Source organism: Mandrillus leucophaeus, unplaced genomic scaffold (genome assembly GCF_000951045.1).
Source record: "Mandrillus leucophaeus isolate KB7577 unplaced genomic scaffold, Mleu.le_1.0 Scaffold198, whole genome shotgun sequence".
Lineage (NCBI taxonomy): Eukaryota > Metazoa > Chordata > Mammalia > Primates > Cercopithecidae > Mandrillus > Mandrillus leucophaeus.
In genome coordinates, this window is record NW_012102009.1 from 2569180 (window position 1) to 2592235 (window position 23056).

Below are 23056 nucleotides of genomic sequence, written 5' to 3' on the forward strand. Positions count from 1 at the left end.
GACTTATCCAGTAGTGGCCCCCATATGAATTTCAGAAAGAGGAAATACAAGGGAGAAAAACAGGAAATAAATAACAGAAGAAAATTTCCCAGAGCTAAAGAAAGATATGTGCTTTATAGATTACAAGGGCTTACCAAGTACAGAGCAGAGAAATAAAAAAGACCCATTCAAGGATACATCATTGAAACTTCTGAATACCACAGACAAAGGGAAGATCTATTTGTCCTTAGATTTTAAAAAATGAAGATTAACTATAAAGGAATAAAAATTAGATTGGTGTCACATGAATAAGCAACAATGGATATTGAAAAATAGTCTCAACGTTCTAAGAGAAAATTTATTTTGAACCTAATATTCTGTAAATAGACAAAATCTCGATGATGTATGAGGTGAAAATGATGAAATTGTCTCACAAGAACTCAAAAAAATGACCTCCCACACAGTGGAAAATAAATTCCTTTAAAAGTATCCAGCAAGTCAAAAGAAAATGTGGAATCCAAGAAAAAAGAAAAGCATGCACTCTAATACACAGGGGACCCAATCAAATAGCTCGATGTAAATAAAATAAAATAAAATAAATTTTTTAGAATAGCCTGGGATAACAGTTGTACAGCGCTTAGGAAGTAACCAATCTAAATTAAACAATAAATCAGAGAACTCAGAGAATAAGTCTTCAAGAAGTGAAATCACATTAACAAATTAAGCAGCTGGATGGTCTTGGTGATAATATGAAGTTATGTGCTGCTTTCGTCCACAATAAAAAGAAAAAAAAAGACAAATAGAAATTCTATTTGAAGAAGCATACAAAAATAAGGAAACCACAACCAAATTCAGAACAAAGCCAAAGTGTAGTATGACTCTGAGCCACTGAGAGTGAAAAGAAAAGGTAATTCATTTGACCTTGATGCTTGGAATATTTTATTTTGTGTAGTTCAGTTCTGTGGTATAGGACTACATTTCCTTCCAACTGCATGTTCTACACAAAATAATATTTACATGATTCATGTTATTGTAAACTTTTTATTGCTGTTCCATTTTTATTGTAAAGTAAAATAAAGATATAAGAGAGGTACAAACCAAACATATAATTTAATGAATTACTATTAGGAGAGCATCCATTTAACTACTGCTCAGCTCCAGGAAGAGAACTTTGCTACCCACCCAGAATCCCCCCCATTTTCACTATCCCCGTCTCAACCCTCCTGAGTTTTACACTAATCATTTCCTTGGATATTTTATCACTCAAGTATGCATCCTTAGCTGTTAGAGTTTAATCTCAATCATTTTAAAAATTTGATGTCTCTTAAGGCTTTTTTTAATGTGTAGGTTTCCCCTCTATCCCTCTTTTTTTCTTACATTTTATGTATTGAAAAACACATAGTCTGGACACTGCTGAGTGCATACTCACAGTGCAGTTCAGCATGTTCATCTTCTCTGTATTCCTAAAAATGGGCATCTAGATTCAGAGCTGAGATTGGACTCAGGTTCTATTCTTCTCACAGGATAATAGGTGGTAATATGTTCCTTTGTTTTATCTTGTTTTTTTTCTTTTTGTTGTTAAGTTTTGTTGTTGTTTCAGTTTTATTGACATAAAATTTATATCCTATACAATTCAACCACTTAATGTGTGCAATTCAGTGGTTTTTAGTATATTCATAGATGATAAAAAACGTAGTAAAATTAGCTGTAGTATTGAGTCAATTTTACAACATTTTAATCAACTCAAAAAGAAACCCCATGCCCTCTGGCCATCATCCTTTTAAATCCATATTCCTCCCCATCAGCTTTAGGCAACCACTAATCTACTTTCTGCCTCTACTGAATTGCCTATTCTGGACATTTCATATAAATGGAACTGTATAATATTTGGTTTCTGTGACTGGCTTCTTTCCTCAACAATATTTTCAAGAGGGTTATATATTGTTTCATTAGGAGGCACAAAATGTCCAGTCTTCACTCTTTTTTCATATTAAAGGATGTTGAAGCTCAATGTGTAGAGCTAATCAGGGATTGTAAAATGGTGATATTCTAATTTTATCATTTATTTCACATTTGTTAGCCTAAATATTTACCTAAAGAGTATTTCCACTCTTTTACAATATTGTTTTCCAGTATATATACAATATATACATATATAAATGTAAAAGTCATGGATTTAAACATATTTGATAGATTTTTATTAGTTCCAACTATCATTCTTTTTCAAGCTCAGTTTATACTATCTTTGGCCAGTGGGACTCCGAGGAAACCAAGGAAGGACACCAAGTCACACAGAAAGACGCAGTAACTTGCCCTAGTTCACAGAGCTAAAGATTAGATTTAAATAAGGGGATCTGTCACCAAAGCCCTATGCTTAGCTACTATGCCATTATACCACTGCTCCTATTAAAAAATATAGTAAAAGGACACATCTCATTGATCAAAGCACAAAAAAGACAAAATATTTAAGAATTATACAAGAAATGTGCAGTCCTACATGAAGAAAACTTTGAATCTCTGTGTAGAAATATAAGATTCAAACAAATGAAATTATATACTTAGTCTTAAACAGGGCAAATGATTAATATAAAAATATCAAGTCAGTTATCTCCAAATTTTTATTTAAATTACCTCTGATTTGTTCAATTATCTCTAAATTTAATCTGATCTCAATTTAAAAAAAAAAACAGGATTAGTAGGAGGACTAGGCACATTGCTTCTAAAGGAAAAATGTATGGGTGGTATCTGGGATATAAACTTGCAAGATAAGCCATGAAAAATTATTTAAAAGAATGGCCACAGTAGGGTGGGGAGCATTGCCCTGTCACATATTTTAAAATAATATAAAACTACAGTTATTGAAACACTTTGGGATGTGCACAGGAAGAGAAAGACATATCAATGCAAATACTATTAAGATACATATAGGAATTTTATATATGAGAGAGACAGCATTTTAAAACAACGGGAGAAGGTAGATGATTCAATAAGGAAAGTTGGGACCATTGGTTATCTGGAAGAAACAAAGCTCAACCCTCTTCTTTCCTTACAATAAAATAAATTCTAGGTAAATCAAAGATTTTAAAATGGGTTCAACTTTTTAAAATCTCCATTTTCACTATCCCCGTCTCAGCCCTCCTGGGTTTTACACTAATCGTTTCCTTGGATATTTTATCACTCAAGTATGCATCCTTAGCTGTTAGAGTTTAATCTCAATCATTTTAAAAATTTGATCTCTCTTAAGGCTCAAGTCTTGATATTCTTTCTGTCAGAAAGCAGCTCAGTGGTTGCCTGGGGCCGGGGTGGGAGGCCGAGGAGCACGACCTCTTAGAGGTGGTGGAAAGATCTTATATCTTGATTGGGTGGCTGTTACATTTGTCAAACTCATCAGATTGGACACTTAAAATGAGTGTATTTTATTATATATAAATTGTATCTCAATAAAGTTTGTTTTAAAATGGGTTCATAAAAGTTCTAGAGGAAAATCTAAGAAATTCTGAGAGTAAAAAATAAAGGGAATATATACATATGTGTGCTTCTAATTATAAATAAATTGTATAGATGAGTTTTTAATAAGTGATTACAGTATCTGCCTTTAAGCAGGATACCAGGCTAAGAAGGAGAATTCCTTTTCATTTTGCTCCCTTTCATACTATTTATATGTTTTACTCTGTGCACTTATTACTTTTTCAATGACAAAAAAGTATTAACAAAAGGAAGCTCATAAATCAAAGATTAAGTTCATTTTTTAAGTTATAATAGTACTCAACAGAAAATCTAATATAATAAGTTTTTGATAATAACTTAAGAGGTGGAGGAGCGAAGCAGATGAAGGAGAATATAAATAATTGATATCTTGTCTTTTATAATGAGGTATTAGCTGGGAGTTAAAGTGGACATATAGAGAAATAGAACAATATATGCAGAAAAACAGGAAAAATTAAAAGGAATTATTCTACTAAGGAAGCCAGAGGTAGGAAGGAGTAGGGTTGTATCATTTAAAAAATTACCTTAATGCAATTTTGGTAGCTTCCAAGAACACTACCAGGCAAGCTATACGAGAGGTCATGGAACAGAAAGACTGACAGAGCGAACTAAAACAGCTTAAAACTCACAGTCAGAAGCAAGGGGCAGGGAATGGAGTAGGTTAACACCTTGGCTCTGCAGAGAGAAAGACAGGCCTAAAACCTTCCCTGTGTGGCCGGAGATCAGGTACTGCCTCCCTCTCTGCAGTATGAGGTAGCTATGAGGACCAGAACTGAGGTTGGAGGAAGGGAACCCAACAGACAGAAGTGTCTGGAGCCGACACACACTCTTGTTCAAATGGAGCAATGCAGGCACATGGATGCCTGGCCATGGCTGGAGCTCACCACCCAGCCTGCTGACCAGCGTTTTATTGGCATTTCTACATATAGCACATCTGGAGCCAGAAAGGCAGCATACTGGGTGTTTCCAATGGGTGTCACTTCTTTTTTCTTTTTATTTTTTTTTGAGACGGAGTCTCACTCTGTCGCCCAGACTGGAGTGCAGCAGCCCGAGCTCAGCTCACTGCAAGCTCCGCCTCCTGGGTTTTCGCCATTCTCCTGCCTCAGCCTCCCGAGTAGCTGGGACTACAGGCGCCCGCCGCCTCGCCCGGCTAGTTTTTTGTATTTTTTAGTAGAGACGGGGTTTCACCGTGTTAGCCAGGATGGTCTTGATCTCCTGACCTCGTGATCCGCCCGTCTCGGCCTCCCAAAGTGCTGGGATTACATGGGTGTCACTTCTGTTTGTTCCATTCTTTTTACCATAAACTATGTCTTTTGGGTTATGAACTTACTATCACATGAACACATCTTACGAATTTTGCCTACATCTCACAATCTACTTGCTTATTTGGTATCTATATCTAACCCTTCTAAGTTTTATCTATTCTATTTGTTTTCTTTTTTATAGCAGAATTGAAAATTCTCAAATAATAGAGCAAATATACAAATATAAGTGGAAGACTTTCATTTTTCATCTTTTTTCATTTTTAAAAAATTTTTGTGGGTACATAGTACGTGTATGTATTTATGGGCTACATGAGATGTTTTGTCATTTTTGATCATATTACCCTTTAAAAATAAAGTTATAATATGCTTGAAATACTCTTAAAATACTAATAAGTTAAAAATGAAAATGAAAAACCTTCTACACCTATATTCATGCATGACTGTAAAAGTGTATCCTTTATTAATAGTTTTATATGTAAGTATTAATGTATTTCTTTGTGTTCTAAACATTTCGTAGCTGAGAGTTTTCATTGTATGAATCACCAAGTAGACCATGAGCGGGGAATACAGGGCAGCAGGTAAGACGTCAGTCCTTGAGGCCAGATACATATGGGTTTGAATCTTGGCTATGTAACCTAGGCAAGTTACCAAAAGTCTGTACCCAATTTTCCCATCTGTAAGGTGGAAAAAATAAGTTCTACTTCCTAGGGTGATTGTGAGAAGAAAATTAAATAAAACATGTAAAATGCCTAGCATACCACCTGGAACACTATATAAGTTATCTCCTATTATCATCATTACATTGAGGGTGAGACCACAACTTGTATTTCATGTCCCTACAAAGGGCTTAGTATTCAGTAGACTCAGTAAAATCTTAGTGAATTGAATCTGCTGTAGCTACTGTAGAGAAAAAAAGGGGACAGGGGCAGACCTAAGTAAAAACAGTCAATATGTTTAAAGGAAAACAATTAAGGAAAATAATCCCAGCTAATATGAACCAGCTACTAAGACTTGCAAAATACCTAAGAATTTCCCAACAACTGGTCCCTTATGAAAAGTTTTTTGTTCCTTAGGAAGATTGTATTTAATTACTTTGATTTTGGTCCCAGGTCTTAGCAACATTCTTCTGGCATTCCATGAGGCTCTAGGGCAGACAAGTTAAAACATAGCCCTCTAGAATTTCTGTTCTTCCCCCAAAGGAAATCCAGCAGTGGCTTCTCACTATTATTCAGAGGTTTTTAAAGAAGAGATTGTTTAAGGAATAATTCTTGGCTTTGTAAACAACCCCCAAACAGTGGAAGCAGAGTCTGGCTTGTGTCTGGAGTCAGTTAAGTAAGGAATCAGCCCCAAGACTAGGAGAATCCCTGGGGCGGACTGGTCAACCTTTGCCTTCCAGAATGACCAGCCTTTAACTCCTAGGAGAGATGGTTGTCTCTGTAAACCCAGATTTTGACCAATCCAGACAAAAACATATGGGGCTTGAATTCAGGGGATGTAAATTCTAATCCTAGTTCAAGCACCCAAAGTGTCTGAGCATTTTCAATGAATCACTGTTCATTCATTCATTCATTCATTCAATAATTGTTCACCACGCATGCTAAGTACTGGAAATACAAAGATGAATAAAAATAGTTTTCTGTAGATCGTATGAACATGAGTGTATAGATAGATGTAGATGGAGAGGAAGGCAGTATCTGATCCCGGGTCACACAGGGAAGGTTATATGCCTGTCTTTCTCTCTGCAGACCCAAGATGTTAATCTACTCCATTCCCTGCCTCTTGCTTCTGGCTGTGAGTTTTAACATACAAGATGACAGCTTTTTCTAACATGTGAGAATTAAGTGGTACAAAAGATGTTGTTATAGTCCATGCAGGCTGCTATAGCAAAATTTTGCTATAGCAAAATACGACGCAGGTGGATCACCTGAGGTCAGGAGTTCAAGACCAGCCTGACCAACATGGAGAAACCCTGTCTCTACTAAAAATACAAAATTAGCCGGGGTGGTGGCGCATGCCTGTAATCCCAGCTACTCGGGAGGCTGAGGCAGGAGAATCGCTTGAATCCGGGAGGTGGAGGTTGCGGTGAGCCGAGATCGTGCCATTGCACTCTAGCCTGGGCAAAAAGAGCGAAACTCTGTCTCAAAAAAAAAGAAAAAGAAAAAAATATTTTTTAATGTATAAGAATGTTCATTAGAATGCTATTTCTAATGCTATAAAATTGGAAATAACCTAAATGCCCAACAATAGGGAATGATTAAATAAATTATAGTTATTAATACAATGAAATAGGATGCAGCCATTTCTTCACGTGCTTTTCTGTGTCTTCCAACCCCCATTAAGGTACTCCAATTATAGTTATATTATAGATATATTATAGATCATGTTGTATATTATAGGTCATGTAATTCACTGATACGCAGTTTTTTTGGTTTTTGTTTTTTCTCTCTTTCTCTGTGTTTCCTAAAGGTGTTAATGCCTTTGCACTTCTAGCCTGCCTGGAACACAGGAAGAGGGAGCCTTGGGAGCCAAAGCAATTCCTGGGGCAAGCAGATGCAGTGCTTGCAGCTGGGAGTAAGGCAGGCATGAATGGAGATGGTGAGGGCCGGGGAACACAGGGAGAGCACCACCAACCACTCTTGTCTCCACCTCGCCCTTCCCTAGCTCCAGGTCCCACCTCAGCTTCTGCATCAACTTCACAGATGGTTGAGATTCCAAGTGCATCTCCACACCAAGGTAAGGAATCATGACCAGAAAAAGTTTGGGGCAGAGCTGCACAATGGTGAGTGCCTATAGTCTCAGCTAGTCAGGAGGCTGAAGCAAGAGGATCGTGTGAGCCCAGGAGTTGGAGGCCATGCCACTGCACTCTAGCCTGGGTGACAAAATGAGATCCTGTCTCTTAAAAAATAAAGAAAGAAAAAATAAAGAGTTTGGGGCAGGAAGGAATACATCTACAAACCAGGAAGAAAAAGAAGAAGGAGACATTCCTAAGGGTAAACTACATTGTATAAACAAGCCTCACTGTCTTCCACTCCTGTTGAGTGATCAGCCACCCAAAGGCTTCTTCATCTTTGTCACTGTCCATCCTATATTGGTCAGTGAAGCTCATCAGGTTACATCCCAAACTGGACAGGCAAAGACAACATCTAGGAAGTGTTTGGACCTGCAATCCAGAGTGGGGAAAGTTAAGAGCTGGACAAGGTGCAGGCAGCCCACCATCCTGAGCCACACTTCAGGCAAACCACTAGCCCAGACAAAGTAAAGTATTACAAACACCAGCTCTGTGCTAGGCCCTGGAAAGCTGAGGCTGCTTAAGTGCTTTCTACTGAAGCCCAGATATTTGTCTGGGAACAGAGAAATGGGCTGGTATAAAGTGGGAAAATCAGGGCGATAGCTGGTCCACAAACCACGAGGCAGCTAGGCATGGCAGGACTGAGGTGTGGGCTGCTGGTGCCCTTGTAGCCAAGTGCTCAGGATACGTCATCAGTACCTGCTGCTGAACTACATTAAAATTCATTCCTATATGATACCCAAGAACCCCTCCAGGCACCAATCTTGTCTCTTGGAGATTTTCATCATAATGCTCTTGTTTCAAATTTGAAGAAGTTCACGAGCTGGCTGTAATTGTAATTTACTCCTTCAGCCTTCTCTCTCATTTCTCCTCACACAAGCTCTCCATGCTGGGCAAATCCATGTACACACTGATCTTCCACAAGGGCTTCCATTCCTGCCTCCCAATCACAACCTGCAAAGTTTCACTCCTCACCCAGTCCCTTTCCTTACTCTGACACCATCTGGCTTCCATGTGCAAAAGTACACACACATCCATGCACACACCCCACTGTCAAGAACTATGAAAGGTCTGAGCTTTTGCCCTACTTACAAACTGACAACTGAGATTTTGCCCTGCTTACAAATGAACATCCATTTCGTGGATGCTGGCCAAAGACACAAGTCTCCTTAGTCAGAAACAAAGGATTGTATTATTCATGCCAGGCACAGCAAGCAGCATAAGTGTCACCATATTTGGCACTGGCTCCCCAAGCTCCAGTTCCCACCAGGCAATGTGAAGAGGGTCAGCTGACCCTTGGTCATGTGGTGGGGTTGCATTACAGGAGAGGACCTCAATGCTTAGGGAGCCTGAATCTTGTACAGTGAGCAGTGAGTGTGCCTGTCCCTTGTTCTGGAAGGAAATGCTATTGCTGTCTTCCAAGACTGTTCAGTACACAAACATCTTTGAAAAGATGGTACTTAAGAAATAACAACCAGTACCCACTCATAAGACATGCAGAAAGGCAGAGGCCCTTGGAAAGACATCTCCCAACCACCTCCAGAAGATAAAAGTAAAGACTGGAGTTGGACTCACTTCTGTTCAAATTCCAGATCCTCTCTCTCTAGCTGTATGATTTTTGGACATGTTTCTTAATTTCTCTGAACACATTTTCTCATCTGTAATATTGGTATAATAGCACCCACCATAAAGTTGGGATAGATTGAAATATTCATACAATGCCTAGCAGGGTGCTTATGCCTTGCAAATGCTCACCACATGGCTGCCATCGTTAGTAGTAGTAGTATCCAGCTGTCCAAATTCCACAATTCTTTAAATCCTGCATGGTTTACCCCCTTTGTGGAAACCATTGCTTCCCTCCCCATGCCACCTACCAACCACAGAAAGCTCAGCCTCCTTGCTAAAGTCTGCTGCCTCTCCTCTAGCAGTTCAGTGAGTTCCAACTGAGGATGACTCTTGCTCTGTTGTTTTGTCATTTCACCATAAATGTCTGTCATGTCTTCCTACCTGGAGTATTCCCTTCTGGAGGGCAGGATTCTGCCTTTACCTCTCAATATCACCATAGCATGCAGCATAAGACCTAGTACACACCCCAATAAACACTGACAGGGAGATTGCCCAGCCCAAGACAAGCGAGAAATAGTCATTCCTAGGCAACCAGGCCCCTCTCTACTACACAAAAGAAGTGCATCTATAAAGAGCAGGACAGAGGCCATTCTCAGAAGCATGGAGGGTGAAACCTGCCTGCAGCCTGAGAGCCCAGCTCCCTCACCCCCACACCCTAACTCCCCACTCTGCAGCCTGACCCTGCAGCCTGACCCTCCACATGACTCAGCACCAGCACTTACATGAGGGGCCTGCCAGAACCCCAGGAAGAGTTGGTCCCTTGGCAAAGGAAGATAAATCCTGCCCATGAGGAGGAACTTATTTGAAAAGAACTCATTGATTCAAAGTCAAAAAAATGTTATCCTCTGGCAACTTCCAGCCAACTTCTGGAATGAAAAGAAAACCCCTTCTGATTAAATGCCATGCCTCAGGGTGGCAAAACACGTGCACCTCTAACCCTGCTGTAAACTGGCAAGCCAAAGGCATCTTCTGTTGGTATTTTAGTATTTGGTAACCAACTGAGAGCTGATTAAATCCAGGTGTGCATTGCAGCCTTCTCTGGTCAGCAAAAAAACAAACAGGCCTTCCCAGTCATGCCCAGCACATCCCCACTTCCAGGGCTGGCCTTGGAGCCACCACACACAGGCTACCACAGGATCTGGGGCTGTGCGTCACAAGGTGCTCATTCTGTCACTTTAAAGCAATCACCCCACAGTCATGGGCATTTCTGAGAAGAGCTGGCTCAGCGCACAATCCTGACAAATCGGCACCTGACACTTGCCTGGAAAACTCCTTTTTTTTTTCTAAGCCATATTACTGAAAACCAGTTGTAGCAAATGTATTGATGGGGGCTACTGGAGCCTGAGGTTTTGCACACAAGGTGCTGCAGAGTTGGAGCTCTCACTCTCCTCCCTTCTCTCTCTAAGGTTTGGCAAAAAGGAGAGCCAGGTACACTCACAGCCAGCAGGAGTGCTGTGGGGGAGCAGTGCACACCTCTCCCCCTGCTCCCAAGTGGGAAAGGCCTTGTACAGGGTCTCTTGATTCTTTTGTGAAATGAGAGTGCTCCCACAGGTTGTCCCATGTGTGCGCGTTTGTAACCAAACCAGGAGAAACCACGCAGTGGCCGTTTCAACTCAGAGGCTGCGGCACCACTGTGAGGAAGGTGAGGAAGAGTGGGAGGTTGTTGGAGTCAGGGCACAGGGCCCGCATCATCCATCTGCCTCATGGATGAGAGGACCCTGGAGTCCAGTTCTAGCTCTGCCTCTAATGAGCTGAGTGACTGGGTCAGGTTGCCTGTCTCAGTTAGCTTTGGATATTCTCCTCACATAAAATCAGGGAATTGAATCTTGTTAATACCATCTCACAGGGCTGTTGTGGGGATCAAGAGTATGAAGAGTGCTCAGTACAGAACTTTGGGTGTGGCAAGGGCTCAGTAAAAGAGTGATTTTTCATCTCCCTCGGATGACTTCGTCACAAGATGGCTACCAAGTAGCCTTCAAGGCATGAGTCCTCTTCCCCAGAGGCTGCAGGAAGGAATCATCTCTGCTTCTCACCTGGGGCAGACAGCAGGGAGCAGCGAACAGGGGCAAGGGATGGTTGTTTTCTGGTCACCACACCACAGTCAAGGACATTCAATGCCCGTCACTCTCTGCATCTGATAAAGACCATGGCCCTATGATCACAGCTACCACCACCACCTCGACCCAAGGAGCCTGGCACCTAAAATCTGGGATTCACAGCTTTCTGCTGCAGTGCCTCCACTTTCAAAAAGCTTTTCAGTGAATGCTGTGATGTATTTTAACCAAGACTTACTGAGCACCTGTTCTGAGTTTCTATGCCACTGTCATGGATGCCGCAGGCTACATGAAGCGTGTCTTCCCCAAGCATCTATTTCTCTGGGCTGTATTAATTTAATATTTAGGTTGGTGCAAAAGTAATTGCAGTTTTTGCCATTAAAAGCAATTGTGGTTTTCCCAGCACAATTAAATAAAAATTTAGAAAGAAATAAAGAGTATTCAAATAGGAAAAAAGGAAGTCAAATTGTCTCTGTTTGCAGGTGGCATATATTTGGAAAACTGCATCATCTCAGTCCAAAAACTCCTTAAGCTGATAAGCAACTTCTGCAAAGTCTCAGGATACAAAATCAGTACGCAAAAATCACAAGCATTCCTATACACCAATAATAGACAAGCAGAACTCCCATTCACAATTGCTACAAAGAGAATAAAATACCTAGGAATATAACTTACAAGGGACATGAAGGACCGCTTCAAAGAGAACTACAAACCACTGCTCAAAGAAATAAGAGAGGACACAAACAAATGGAAAAACATTCCATGCTCATGAATAGGAAGAATCAACATCATGAAAATGGCCATACTGCCCAAAGTAATTTATAGATTCAATGCTATTCCCATCAAGCTACCACTGACTTTCTTCACAGAATTGGGAAAAAAAACTTTAAATTTCCTATGGAACCAAAAAAGAGCCTGTTTGGCCAAGAAAATCCTAAGCAAAAAGGACAAAGCTGGAGGCATCATGCTGCCTGTCTTCAAACTATACTACAAGGCTACAGTAACCAAAACATTATGGTACTGCTACCAAAACAAATATGTACACCAATGGAACAGAACAGAGACCTCAGACATAACACTACACATATACAACCATCTGATCTTCAACAAACCTGACAAAAACAAGCAATGGGGAAAGGATTCCCTGTTTAATAAATGGTCCTGGAAAAACTGGCTAACCATATGCAGAAAACAGAAACTGGACCCCTTCCTTACACCTCATACAAAAATTAACTCAAGATGGATTAAAGACTTAAATGTAAAACCCAAAACCATAGAAACCTTAGAAGAAAACCTAGGCAGTACCATTCAGGACATAGGCATGGGCAAAGACTTCATGACTAAAACACCAAAAGCAATTGCAATGAAAGCCAAAATTGCGAATGGGATCTAATCAACCTAAAGAGCTTTGGCATAGCAAAAGAAACTATCATTAGAGTGAATAGGCAACCTACAGAATGGGAGAAAATTTTTGTAGGCTGCCCATCTGACAAAAGTCGAATATCCAGAACTACAAGGAACTTAAACGAATTTACAAGAAAAAAAACTCCATAAAAAAGCGGGTGAAGGGTATGAACAGACAATTCTCGAAAGAAGACATTTATGCAGCCAAGAAATATATGAAAAAAAGCTCATCATCACTGATCATTACAGAAATGCAAATCAAAACCACGATGAGATACCATCTCACACCAATTAGAATGGCAATTATTAAAAAGTCAGGAAACAACAGATCCTGGTGAGGCTGTGGAGAAGTAGGAACGCTTTTACACTGTTGGTGGGAGTGTAAATTAATTCAACTATTGTGGAAGACAGTGTGATTATTCCTCAAGGATATAGAACCTGAAAGACCATTTGACCCAGCAATCCCATTACTGGGTATATACCCAAAGGATTATAAATCATTCTGCTATAAAGACACTGTTTATTGCAGCACTATTTACAATAGCAAAGACTTGGAACCAACCCAAATGCCCATTAATGATAGACTGGATAAAGAAAATGTGGCACATATACACCATGGAATACTATGCAGCCATAAAAAAGAATGAATTCATGTCCTTTGCAGGGACATAGATAAGCTGGAAGCCATCATTCTCAGCAAACTAACACAGGAACATAAAACCAAACACTGCATGTTCTCACTCATAAGTGGGAGTTGAACAATAAGAACACATGGACATAGGTCGGGGAACATCACACACCAGGACCTGTCAGGGGTGGGGGGCAAGGGCAGGGAGAGCATTAGGGCAAATGCCTAATGCATGCGGGACTTAAAACATAGATGATGGGTTGATAGGTGCAGCAAACCACCATTGCACAGGTATACCTGTGTGACAAACCTGCATCCCAGAACTTAAAAAAAAATTTAAAAAGTAATTGCAGTTTTCACTGTTAAAAGTAATGGCAAAAACCGCAATTACTTTTGCACCAACCTACATTTTACACTAAAAAGAAACATGGGTTTGCAGTGGAAAAGACATGGAGGGATGGAGTTGGAATGCTGATGTGAGAGAGGTCTGGACCAAGGCCACCCGAATGACAGCAAAGCAGACAAGGCTCATTGCTTGCACCAGTGATGCTCCTACCCCAGAGCAGCTGAAGTTACCAGACACCGTCACAGCCTCCTGGAGAGCAAGCACTGGCCTGGAACCTAATGCTGGCCAGAGGGCTCCAAGGGCAAATACAAAAATTAGCCAGGTATGGTAGCGCGTGCCTGTAGTCCCAGCTACTCGGGAGGCTGAGGCAGGAGAATCACTTGAACCCAGGAGGCAGAGGTTGCAGTGAGCCGAGATTGTGCCACTGCACTCCAGCCTGACCAGGGGACAGAGTGAGACTCCATCTCAAAAAAAAATTAAAATTAAAAAATAAAGACAATAATGAGCTCATAATTACACCTAACATAATACAACTATCCTTCATACAACTGGAAAGGCATGAATCCCCAACCCGAATACCATTACAGAAAGTTAACAATACCTAAATGCTGATATGAAGTCCATAAATCTTACATCACATGATAAAGGAAAAAGGAAATAAAATGAAGGTATTTTCTTAGTACAAGTGTATACATGCCCAAACGTGTTTTTAACAAAAGAAAGAGGAAATACTTATGACAATTACAATCATCCTTTCTGCAGCTGGTCACGTGGTCGTAGCTGGTATTGATGACTACCTTCTTCTACTACCCATTCTGTATTCCCTTTGCCTTCAGCAAGGACATCAGCAGGTTGTGGTTTCTTCCTGGTGGTGTGACCCAAACTTCCATTCCTGAAGGGTCCGGGCCCCTTGTGGTCCTGCCTGGATTGGGCTGTTGCAGTTTCTCATTGACCTTAATCACAGGACATGATAATACTAAGAGACACCCTCATGGATCCCCTGTATTGCATGCATACTCTTCCTTACCTCCATTGTAGAGTAGTAGACTGATCTTATCTTGATAGTCTGGGTCAGTCACCCCAGCCAGCACTGTAACTCCCTTCTTAACCTGTTGACTTAAAGGTAGGGGGAGCCCAAAGTGTACAGGTGGCAATCTTAACTTCCAGTTTAATGGGATAGTTCTTGTGTCTCCTGGTGGCAGCATTCTTCCCTCAGGAACTAAGATCGCTAGGCCAGCAGAACAGGAAGCTGTAATGTCATGGGAACAGAAAGCAAAATTTTTGCTAGTGGATCACTAGTGAGAGGTGCCACTTCTACTTCCACCCCTTGATTCCTGGACCCATGAATCCTGGCTATGAGGGAAACAGTACCATATACTGAACGCTGATTCAGAGCATACACGGCCCTCTGGAGAGCTTTGTCCCAGCCCTGCAAAGTATTGTCATCTATTTGGCATTGTAATTGTGACTTCAAAAGGCCATTCCACCATTCTATCAATTCAGCTGCTTCAGAATGATGGGGAACATGGTAAAACCAGTGAATTCCATGAGCATAAGCCCACTGCCACACTTCTTTAGCTGTAAAGTGAGGGCTTCAGTCAAAGGCAATGCTGTGTGGAATATCATGATGGTGGATAAGGTATTCTGTGAGTCCACAGATGGTAGCCTTGGCAGAAGCATTGTATACAAGATAGGCAAGCCCATATCCAGACTAGTGTCCATTGCATGAGGACAAAACTCTGCCCTTTCCATGTTGGAAAAGATCCAGTATAATCAACCTGCCACCAAGTAGCTGGCTGATCACCCTGAGAAATGGTGCCATATCGAGGGCTCAGTGTGGGTCTCCACTGTTGGCAAATTGGGCACTCAGCAGTGGCCATAGTCAGGTCAGCCCTGGTGAGTGGAAGTCCATGTTGCTGAACCCATGTGTAACCTCCATCCCTGCCACCATGGCCACTTTGTTCATGGGCCCATTGGGCGATGACAGGAGTGGCTGGGGAAAGAGGCTGAGTGGTGTCCACAGAGTGAGTCATCCTGTCCACTTGATTATTAAAATCCTCCTCTGCTGAGGTCACCTGTTGGTGAGCACTCACATGGGATACAAATATCTTCAGTTTTTGACCACTCAGAAAGGTCCATCCACATACCTCTTCTCCAAATTTCTTTGTCACCAATTTTCCAATCATGCTTTTTCCAAGTCCCTGACCATCCAGCTAAACCATTGGCTACAGCCCATGAATTAGTATATAATCACACATATGGCCATTTCTCCTTCCATGCAAAGTGCACAAACAGGTGCACTGCTCAATGTTCTACCCCCTGGGAAGAATTCCCTTCACTGCTGTCCTTCAGGGATGTCCTAGAAAGGGGCTGTAGTGCTGCAGCTGTCCACTTTTTGGTGGTGCCTGCATACCATGCAGAACCATCTGTGTATCAGGCCCTAGTCTTCTCTTCCCCGCTAGAAATTTTACTGAGGTAGAAGTTCCCTGAATTTTAGATGGATTTGTTTCCCTCTTCTGTCGCACAAATGTCTCACCACTAAGTCCACTGTTTGCTACTTCTTGCTCACTGGATCCAATCAGCCTAATGTCATCAATGTAAATGATCAGTGTGATATCTTGTGGAAGTGAAAACTTATCAAGTTCTCTCTGAATAAGATTTTAACACAAAGCTGGAGAGTTGATACACCCCTGAGGTAGGACAGTAAAGGTATATTGCTGATCTTGCCAGCTGAAGGCAAATTGCTTCTGGTGGGCCTTATGGACAGGAATGGAGAAAGGGGCATTTGCCAAGTCAATGGCTGTATACCAGGTACCGGGAGATGTGTTAATTTGCTCAAGCAATGAAACCACATCTGGTACAGCGGCTGCAATTGGAGTCACCACTTGGATAAGCTTACAATAATCTACTGTCACTCTCCAAGATCCATCTGTCTTCTGCAGATGCCAAATGGGAGAGTTGAATGGGGATGTGATGGGAATCACCACCCTGCATCTTTCAAGTCCTTGATGGTGGCACTAATCTCTGCAATCCCTCCAGGGATGAGATAATGTTTCTGATTTACTACTGTTCTAGGTACAGGCAGCCCTAATGACTTGCATTTGGCCTTTCCCACCATAATAGCCCTCACCCTACCAGATAGGAAGCCAATGTGGGGGTTCTGCCAGCTGCTAAGTATGTCTATGCCAATTATGCATTCTGGTACTGGGGAAATGACCACAGGATGAGTCCAGGGACCCAGTGGACTCACTGTAAGTTGGACCTGAGCTAAAACTCCATTAATTACCTGACCTCCATAAGCCTCTACTTTAACTGGAAGACCACAATGACATTTTGGGTCCCCTGGAATCAACATCAGCGAAGAGCCATTGTCAGATAGTCCCTGAAATGCCTGATCATTTCCCTTTCCCCAGTGCTCAGTTACCCTGGTAAAAGACCAGAGGTCTCCTTGGGGATGGATGGGAGAAAGATTAACACCATAAATTGTCAGTAGTGCAGTGGGGTCCTTCATTGCCATTTTCTAGGCAATCCTTTCTAGATTAAGGAGGAGGGAGCACTCTGAATGTCTTGACTATGAAATTGAACTCAGCTGAATCTGCTGCAGATAGACAGTCTCTTCACTAATGGGAAGCTTTAAAGACCATTACAAGGAGACCTGCAAACCAGTACCCAAGAGACCTGCAGTACCCAAGAGACCCAGCCTCCCCTTCATTCAAGGTGTTGTAGGTCTGTAAACTGACTCAAGTCTGGAAATTGATTGAGGGGTTGTGATTTTCTGTTTTTATAATTCAAATTAGTTTTTTACCCATTCAACCTAGAAGTTTTCTGCTTATGTAAATTAAGTAGGAATGCCATCACTGTTGCCTCAGGCAGTGCAGGGTTTATCTCCTTAGACAAAGGGGGAAAGGCTGATGGCAGCATGGGTCAGGGAGGGGATGTTGCCACTACTGAGGATGGGGAAGCTGCTTCTTCTGGAAAAAAAAGTTTCATCAGAGTTTACAAGCTCAGTGTCCCCAGCTTCATCAGGGTCCTCCCACATGTCCCCATTCCAAGTTGCAGGGTCCCTTTCTTTTCCAATCAATGCCCTCACTTTAGCAGCAGACACCTTGCAAGGCAGTGCATGCACCTTTCATTGCAGGTCAGCCCCTTACATGATAAGAGCTTGTGCCTTTTTTCCCACAATTTCTGCTCTTTTTCTGTAGGAGATAAGACTCTCACTCAGGGAAATCTTAGCAGATTTGAGGCTCAGTTTCTGCTTCTGAAGCCGGGAGTTAGAATCCCTGACTCTAACAAAGTAATGACAAAATTCATCACTTTGTCCAGTGAACTTAGGAGCAATCAAACAGCTTCATTATGTTCTTTTGTTCTCCACATATGGTCAAAGGTATTATGTACAGAGTCACTAGGCTCCTTGCCTCTCATGAGCGGTGAATCAGGAATATCAAATGCATTTATTTTGCATAACTCTCTGAACAGTTCATGCCAAGGACTATCAGTGTTCTCCGTACTATTAGAAGTAGAATCCTTAGCATTTTTGGGTCTAATCATATTAAGCAGCCGACTCCAGAAACCCAAAATCAATGAAAGAACTCCATCCTTAATATTCTGTTCCTCTAGAACCACTCCTGGTACCAAAATCTGTATTAGTCAGGGTTCTCTAGAGAGACAGAACTAATTGGATAATTTTATATATATATATATATATATATATGTAAGGGAGTTTATTAAGTATTAACTCACATGATCACAAGGTCCCAAAATAGGCCATCTGTAAGCTCAGGAGCAAGGAGAGCCAGTCCAAGTCCCAAAACCAAAGGAGTTGGAGTCCAGTGTTCAAGGGCAGCAAGCATTCAGCACAGAAGAAACAGGTAGACTGAGAGGCTAGGCCAGTCTAGTATTTTCATGTTTTTCTGCCTGCTTTATTCTAGCCGTGCTGGCAGCTCATTAGATGGTGTCCATCCAGATTAAGGGTAGGTCTGCCTTTCCCAGCCCATTGAACCAAATGTTAATCTCCTTTGGCAACACCCTCACAGACATACCCAGGATCCTTCAATCCAATCAAGTTGACATTAAGTATTAACTATCACAACCTGAGACTCCAACATAAACTCTGTCGGCCCACAATTCCATGTAGGACTCACCAGTTCTGCCAATCCAGGGACAACCTCCCCATGGACCAGCAGGTGTTTTCCAACTGGGAACTTTGCTGCCATTGCCTGCACCCTTCTCCTTCACCAAACACGACCGCTGAGCCATTAATTTTCTTTCAGCATGCAGGGAACATACCAAGAATTTCCTGGAGCTCATGAGTCATGGTCTCTGAACACAGAACATCTCCCGAGGGAAACAAGAGCTGCGAGGAGCCCCAAACCTCAAGGGAAGCTCTGCCAGAGGATGCACTGACTAGGAGGCAGCACTCAGGAAAGGCCCTGCCTGAGATGCTGGGATGTTATTCAGGGTGCCATGGAAACCTCATGGGATGGCCAGGCCCAAAAGAACCCAGAGCAGGCAGAAAACAGGCACTGACCTGAGATCAGGCAGCCTGATGTTTGTTCTCGGGAGCCCAGGCTTGACAGAGTTGCTGAGGGAACTGAATAAGAAAATGTATGTGAGATTGTTCTGCAAGCTATAAAGCATTGTTACTACTAAACAAAAATTAGACATCAGACCCATGAGATGTAACATTCCCTGCCTCTCCTTTCTATTCCCTTTGAGCTCCATTTTCTAGGCAATCCTTTCTAGATTAAGGAGGAGGGAGCACTCTGAATGTCTTGACTATGAAATTGAACTCAGCTGAATCTGCTGCAGGTAGACAGTCTCTTCACTAATGGGAAGCTTTAAAGACCATTACAAGGAGACCTGCAAACCAGTACCCAAGAGACCTGCAAGCCAAATGCAGGAACCGCAACCTGTTAATTTTGCACACACTATAGAGCATGTCTACCTTTTGTCATCTTACCTGAATCAACCAACAAATATTTATTCAGCACCTGCAGTGTGCCATATTAGACATGTCATTTCCAGAAGCTATTCAGAATCTTTTTGTCTCTTAAAACCATAATGTGTCACCCATCTACCTCTCGCACTACGCTTAATATTCTCAACACTCCTCTGACCCAGACATCGGGTGAGAGAGAGACAGTTTGGGAATTTACTTCCATTTCAAATGTTACTGTTTTCCAGCTTTTGCTATATCACACTTCGCTCTTGGCTTTCTATAGAATCTGTTCTCTTTACTTTTTCCCATCTGTTTCTCCTACAACCTCACACACAAGCGCAGCTAAAATGCTGCCAATAATTGCAAGACTCTTCACCCCTGGGGATCCTGGTTTCTTCACCCGAGAAATGAAGAATGTTGAAGAGAAGCTCCGAGGACCCTTCCACCTCTGTCCTTCTGAGATCCTGAGGTTCTAAGTAGCCAGATCTTCGTTTTTAAATAAGGCAAGGAAGCTCAAGGCAGGGAGAAGCGCCCAGGTCATGGACAAAGTAGAGATCAGAGAAACTCAAACTGTTGATGGGCCATAATGCACTGCTCCATAATGCACCCAGCATGGAATAACCTGAATTAATAATTAATAATCATTAATAATTGCTGTTTTATTGTATACTGTTTAATTGTTTAATTATAATTTTATAATTATATACTTGAATATCTTTATAATTAATAAATTAACTATTAATAACAAGAGATGCTATGAACAGATGCTATGTCCAGAACAAGAGGAAAACTATTAGATTGGGATGAGGTGAAAACTACGTCATTTCAAACACACAAGTTTCCTTAAGCAATTATTTTGTTACTATGTGTTTACCAAAAAGGTTAAATCTAGCCTGATATTGAGGATAGGAGCCCTGGGATGGCAGTGAGCCAAGGAAGACCAGGCAAGAAGAGGGATGAATTTTATCCTTCCTTAGACTGGACTTCAGCCAGTCAGCATTCATTCCTGGCCCCTGGAAGCCCCTTCAAAAGGTGGCTATGGTAGCCCAAAACACAGCCTATCTCCAATGCTTGTGAACAGGACAGAAAAAGTTAAAAATTAGTCATGGCCTTCTCCACCCTTACAAATTCTTGGAGTGCCACTCTGAGAAATGGACAAAGATACAAATGGAGAAGGGAGAGAATGCTGAGAAAGACTAAGGTGATTTTCATTAAGAGGGCCAGGTACTCCCAGAGCAAAGAAAATCACCACCCTGAAGGAGGTAGCAGAAGACAAGCCAGCCAGCAGAAGCTGGAGTTTGAGGGAAAAGGGCTAAGGGAGAGCAAAGATAGAAACTATGGCCTAGAGGAGGAGATAGCCACTAGACTTGGTGCAATTTGGGGAATAGGTGGCAAGTAAGGTTGATTGTGAGTTTGCTCTATATCATGCAGTGTAATGCCCCTCTTCTGTGCCTTGTCCATGAATATCCATAAAGACTGAAATCCTTTTACAAGGTTTTGTTGAAGTTGGAAGTGTACTTCTTTTGAATGCTACCCTTTGTTAAGACTGATGCAAAGTCTGACTCTGGTTGCATTCTGGTGAGCTCTGGAAGAGCACTGTGTGCCTGAGATGACCTCAGACCTGCTATCTGCTGCATTTATAAAGAGTATGTATCAGGGAAAAGGCTTTGGGTTTGAAGTCAAAAGATACTGGCTTCAATCATAATTGCTTGAAGGAGTTGTTTAGCCTCTCTGCTTCCTAATTTTTAATTTCTAAATTGATATGGTAAGTGCATATATACACATATATACACTTTTATATATATATACACATATATATATATGGTGGTCCTCAACCAGGAGGCCACTGAATCACCATGAAATGCTTTTAAAAGCCCATGTGCCCATAACAAGGAATGAAGTATTACATACGTGCTACTGTGTGGATGAATCTCAAAAACACCACACTAAGTGAAAGAAGGCAGGCACAAAAATCCACATATTAAATGATTCCATTTATATGAAAGGTCCAGAAAAGGTAAATCTACAGAGACAGATCATAGATTAATAGTTTTCTAGAGCTAGGGGTGGGAATGGGGAATGATGGCAAACAGCAAGTTTTCTTTTTGGGATGATGGAAATTATTTAAAATAAGATCGTGGTGATGATGGTTGCACAACTAATACAAATAATCATTTAATTGTTCACTTAAAATGGGTGAATTTTATGGTAGTAAATTATGCCTCAATAAAGCTTTCAATAAATACATGTGCTCTCGTTTCCCTCAATTTGATAGCCCTTGTGGGAAAAGCAGGGGATGTGTATTCTGAAAGAATTTCCTTCAGTTCTTATACATGCCTTCTCTGCCCCCACTTAAGAAACACTGATACAAGCCCTTGTTCCTCAAAGAGTGGTCCACGGACCAGGAGCATTAGCCATCCCCTGGGAACTTACTGGAAATCCAGACTCCGAGGCCCCAGTGCAGAACCGTGATTTGTGGTTTGAAGTTGGTGAGCACATTCAAGTTTTGGAAGCACTGCTCCAGAACCTTCTGCAAACAATGACAGACCAGCTTTCCTAAGGTCTTTGCTCTTGTCATGCCCTTATTCTTTAAGAATCCAACATTTGACAGGAGGAGTCCTTTCTCTGAGAACATGCTTGCCTTCCTGAAACCAGACAATAGGGGGAAAAATTTTTTTTAAAAAGCTTCTTTTCAAATTAAGGTCAATAGTTATTTGTTATAAGCAACACTAATCAGTGTTGACTGTGTGACTCAAAGCCTTGCCCAAATGTTTATGTGTGGCTGAAACCAAGAGCGAAATACCAGACATTTAAGGAGTGCAGCCCTCACCCCGCTTTCTAGATGGACATTGAGGAATCCAAATCCAAAATCCCATTTACTGTAGCTGAGAGGCTGCAATCTGTCCTTTTGGTAAGCTGCCCTCACTACTATTTCTTTCAGTAATCACAAATATCAGATGGTTGGCATTGTGCACTGGAAAATAACCTAGACATGAGCAACACTGCCATATTCTGATGCTTCAAAGTGAATAATACAGCAGACGCCTTGTTTCTAATAGGTCTAATTCTGGCCTGGTGGACAAACAGAAATTGTATTTTAGAAGCTGCTCTGGGAACTGTTAATTGCCAAAGCTAACAACTATCCCATTCCCAGAAGATACTGGCACTGAACAGTAACCTCAAATACCTACATAACAGAGACTTTTCTTTGCAATTTTTACTCTGAAACTGTAAACAGTGACTAAGTTGTTTGTATTGGAAGTGTTATTCACTGTACCATTGAAATTACCCTGTCCAGAAGGAAAAGGTCAGAGGCTTGTGGATCCCTCTAATTGGCCCAGAGATCGAGTTCATGTTACCACTGTCAGGACCAGGTACACCTGGAGCAGTCCCCTCAACCAGACATGAAGGTGTGGGGCAGGGGCACATCAGCACCAATTGGCAATTAATGGCAGCATTTGGCAGGTCATGAGGGCCTCCTCTGAGAAACCCGGAAAAGAAATGAAGTGCTTAACATTTTGTATTTTGAGGAGAGATCATAA

The 23056-nt window shown here is 41.6% G+C and overlaps 1 pseudogene; it reads left to right on the top strand.

Annotated features, from left to right (window-relative positions):
- LOC105538742 overlaps window positions 1-23056 on the top strand; it is a 95140-nt pseudogene that overhangs the window by 14473 nt on the left and 57611 nt on the right.